The following is a 4,712-nucleotide window of genomic DNA, read 5'->3' on the forward strand; positions in this document are numbered from 1 at the left end:
CCCACGGTCTCCAGGTCCCTAGAGAGCAAGCCGTAGGAGCAGAAAGAAATGGAATGAAGCACTTCTTAAGGATATAAAACAAAAGCTGGGGAGCCTGGGTGGCTCAGTGGGTTCAAGCCTCTGCCTCCAGCTCAAGTCATGATCCCAGAGTCCTGGGATTAAGCCCCGCTTCCAGCTCTCTGCTCACTGGGGAGCCTGCCCCCCCCCCCGCCCCGCCAACCACCTCTGCCTGCCTCTCTGCTTACTTGTGATCTCTTTCTGTCAAATAAAGAAATAAAATATTTTTTAAAAATTTAAAAAATAAAAAAAACAAAGGCTCTCATCTTCCTTATAGATAGGGTGTCTATAAACCAGTAAGAAAAAAATAACATAAGGGTGCCTTGAGGGCGCTGTCGGCTGAGCGGCCGACACTTGGTTTTGGCTCAGGTCACGATCTCAGGGTCCTGGGATTGAGCCCAGCATCAGGCTCCACACTCAGCGGGGAGCCTGCTTAACATTCTCTCCCTCTCCCTCCGCCCCTCCCCTCTGCTTGTGCAAGTATGCACGCTCTCTCGCTCTCTGTCTCAGATAAATATTTAAAGAAAAAAGTAACATAGAATGGAGACTCTCAATGGCCTTTAAAATAAGTAAAAAGAAGCTCAACTTTGCTCATAGAAGAAATGCTCAGTGAAATCTCACTTCAGTACTATTTTTCACCCACCCGATGGGCAAAATTCAAAAGCTAGTGAACATCCTCTATTGGCAAGACGGTGGGAAGCAGAGATTCTTGGACACTGTTAGTGGAAATGTAAGTTGGTTCAACCCATCTCTGTGGAGGATGACGCGGGCGGTGCCTTTCTAATTACAAAGGCACATGCTCTCCGAGCGGGCACTTACTTCCCGGGAATTTGTTACAGACCCTTCCACACGTGTAAAGTAATAGTCAAGCGCTATTCTTAATTTGCAGCATCGTATGGAAGAGCAGAAGACTGAAAACCATCAAAAATTTAGCCACAGGGGATAAGCTGAGGTCCTAATACAGTATACAGCACCCGCAGAATATTACACAGCCGTCTAAAGTGACAGGGGTCACGGGAGGAATAATGGCCAAGTGGGAACCTTTAAAACTCACCCCTCATAGAAGCAATGGAAAAAACTGGCCCCCACAAAATGATTAGAATCAACTTTTCCAGAACTCTGGAAATCAACCAGAGGCCTGTAGCAACCGGGGGAATGTTTATTCCAGAAAAGTGACGAATCTTGGTAGGTTCAGCATTTTGTGGGGTTTTGACTGCCTCATCCCATCTCTCATTTGGCAGCTCAGCAGTGGCCTTGAAAACCAGCGGCCCATGTTCCCAGTCCCGGAGGAGCCGGGAGGAATGGAGGGTACTCCAAAGCCTCGTTCTCCAAAAATCCGGCATCCTTGGATACGGTTGCTGCCTCCCTGGAGTCCCCGTTGGAGAAATTCTCTTTATTTGACCTGACTCAGAGCTCACATCCTGCTAAAAGCCTCTCCCGGATGGGACGCCTGGGTGGCTCAGTTGGTTGGACGACTGCCTTCGGCTCAGGTCGTGATCCCGGAGTCCCGGGATCGAGTCCCGCATCGGGCTCCCAGCTCCATGGGGAGTCTGCTTCTCCCTCTGACCTTCTCCTCGCTCATGCTCTCTCTCACTGTCTCTCTCTCTCTCAAATAAATAAATAAAATCTTAAAAAAAAAAAAAAAAAAAAAAGCCTCTCCCGGGGAGGGCGGGGGGCATTTGTTGAAAATAGTTACGAAACAAGTGCTTCAGTGTAGTGCAGCACCTTAAACAATTCACAGTCGGCGCAAACACCAGACTAACCAAAATTATAGATAAATAAATAGTAGACCAGTCCAAAAGGAAAAGCGGGGGTCTGAAAGGTTCATAGGGGCTTTGAGAAGCTCTTACAGAGTCCGATCTTCCATCTTTGGTGGGGAAGGGACCCTGGGGTCCCTTTAACAGGGCACTAAGGGTTCCTCATCACCTTCCAAAGGCTCCACCTCCTTTATATCATCATAGTAGGGGGCGGGATTTCAACACGTGGATTTGGTGGGGGGATACAAAGAGACCATTGCACTGAATGATTCCTCTTCTAGGAGGCCCCAGGAGTGGTCAGATTACAGAGACAGAAGAAAACCCAGCTGGTGCCTTAGAAGGACTTCCGCAGAGCCCACCAAGGCTCTATGAACGGGTCCCACCTCCTGGACCCAGAGAGGGGTTCCTCGACCCCCGAGACCCCGCCACCAAAGGCTAGCGTGTAACTGTGTGAGCCCAGGTTTTACTCTGCACAAACTTACCCTGATCTTGTTACCACAGCTGTGTGGCACCGCGCCCCCCAAACCTGCCTTTGGGATGAGTGTCCTGTGACTAATCCCTCCTTTTAGGGCACAGAGACCCGAGCTGCTCTGGTTAAGAGCTCCATACTATGTTTCTCGTGAAATTATTTTTGTTCACTTTGTTTCCCTGTGTGTATCTTATCTTGTTTACATTTCAGAATTAAGCTCCTCCATGACCATTGTGGAGAATCTGGAAAAGGACCGAAAAGAACTGAAAGAAACAAAGTCACCAGAAATCCTTCCCTTTGGTGGAAATGCCTTGGCCAGCTGCTCTGTGCGCAGGGAGGACAGGTCAGGGGTTGCAGGGGAGAGAGGCAGGGGGAGTTCCTTGCCCACTGCCAACACCGTGGTCAAGGACACGAGTTAATGTTCATACGGTCCTGGAGGTCAGGAGTGTGACCCGAATCTCACTGGCCAAACTCCTGGTCTCACCAGACCTGGCTCTGGCTCGTCCCAGAGGCTCGAGGGAAGATCCCGTCTCCTTGGCTTTCCCAGCGACAGGAGGCACCAGGAAGGCCACCGCATTCCTCGGGTCCTGGTCCCTCCCTCCAGCAATGCTGCAGGCTCTCCCTCCTCTGCTTTCTAGGATGCTTGCAATTACATGGGGCTAGTCTCCCCATCCTGAAGCCTGCTGATGGGCAAACTTACCTTCGCTTTGCCGTGGACCCTAACACGGTCACGGGATCTGGGGATTCGGCCATAGACACCTTTGGGGGGCCTTATTCTACCTCCACAAATGGCCTGCGGGATGCTGCCAGACCCCAGACCAAGCCCCACGTGGGCGTCCCCTCCTGGGACTCTGGCTGCCACCACACCCCGCAAATTCGGGAATGCCCAGCTGGAGGTTAGGGCTCCCCTAGACACAAAAGCAAACCTGGAGGGTCGTGGGGTATCACCCTTTGGTAGGATTGACATCCTCTGACATTAATTCATTTCAGTTTCTCTTCATTTGCTACTTCACATGCTTTGATAATCATCAACGTCCCGGGTAATTAGTTCATTTGGAATCAAGGAACTTCGCAACTGGGAGGTGACCTCGGAGCTCCGAAGCCAGGGACTGACATGCGAGCCAGATCATCCTGTAGAAAGAGGCTCAGCCCACACCCCAAAATACCACTCCACTTCCACAGTCCCCTAAAGGCGCCTCTCAGCCTTAAAAAATTCATACGTAGACCCAGAAATTTCACTAATGAGAGTCTCTCCTAAGGAAAGAATTCTAAATATAGAAAAAAACGCTCCAGCACAAGGGTATCAGAGCGGCTTTCTCTGGAAGAGTGGCTAATTAGAGACAACCTAATTGTCCAACGACGGGGGACCAGCGTCCGTGTGACAGCGAACCACATCGTTAGCCTGACGAGCCAGGAAGGACACAGGATCGTGTTATCGTCAGGATCCTGCTTTTCACTCACAAGTGGGATGAGCGCAGCCAAAGGACATTTTTTAAAAGCACGGAACGGGGACTCCAAGGACATTCACTAAAATATCAACAGAAGCTCGCGGCGGCTGCCGAGAATGTGGGCCACTGCTCTTCCCCTTTGCTCTACTTCTCTGAAATCGTCCGACTTTCTGGGATAAACATACTAGAAAAGTTTACCTTGCATTGAACCGGTTGTATTCAGTAACTGGGGTGTCAAAGTACCCAGTCCTTCGTGCGAGCGTGTGAGTGCGAGGGTACGCGCCCACAATAGTAGTGTGAGGGCCTGAATGGGAATGTGGAAGCGCGTGGGTGTGAAGCGTGGCGGGGTGGGTGGGTGTGAGTGCTGGTGTGAACACACGGAGTATGACCGCTGAGGGTGCAGGCATGCACCGTGACGCGGGTGTGTAGGGTAGGTGTGCAGGAATGTGTGTGCGCGTGTGTAAGCATGTGTACAATGTGGGGATTATCTGCGTGCGAGGGGTCGCGTGCGAGCCAGTGAGTGTGTGCTCGTGTGTGTGTGTGTGTATGTCCGTGTGAATCTGAGCTTGTGCTCATGAGGGTGTGTGGAAGCGGGAGCAGGAGGGGCTGTGGGGGGAGGGAGGGCAGGAATCCACGGGCCGGGGGGCTTCCCAGGTTGCCCCCCCCATGCAGGGCCCCATCCCCTTCGTCACTGGGGTGGGAGGTCCTCAGGGCTTCGCTGAGGACTGTGTGCGGCGCTGGGTAGGGTCTCTGAAGCTGGGTACAAGGGGCTGCAGTCGCTCCCAGCAACCTCATACGGCTCCAGACAGGAAAGGTCCTAGGGAAAGTAGCTTCGATGACACCAGCGACCTCTGGCCTGGGCTCTGCAGTGGGAGACACACTCAGTGGCTCACTCACTCACCACCCGACCGCTGCAGGGCCAAACGCGGCCCAGGAGCTCCCAGGAGGCCCTCAGCTCTCCAAGGTCAGGGTTCTGCGACG

The 4,712-nt window shown here is 52.2% G+C and overlaps 1 long non-coding RNA gene across 1 annotated transcript; it reads left to right on the forward strand.

The window, feature by feature from the left end:
• Positions 1-1,711: 1,711 nt before the first annotated feature.
• LOC309857754 lies at positions 1,712-4,712 on the forward strand. The gene is made up of 3 exons (XR_014307894.1): positions 1,712-2,264; positions 2,494-2,626; positions 3,274-4,712. It is a non-coding gene; the product is annotated as an uncharacterized lncRNA (long non-coding RNA).

Source organism: Mustela nivalis, assembly GCF_964662115.1.
Source record: "Mustela nivalis genome assembly, contig: HAP1_SCAFFOLD_1172, whole genome shotgun sequence".
Taxonomy (NCBI): Eukaryota; Metazoa; Chordata; class Mammalia; order Carnivora; family Mustelidae; genus Mustela; species Mustela nivalis.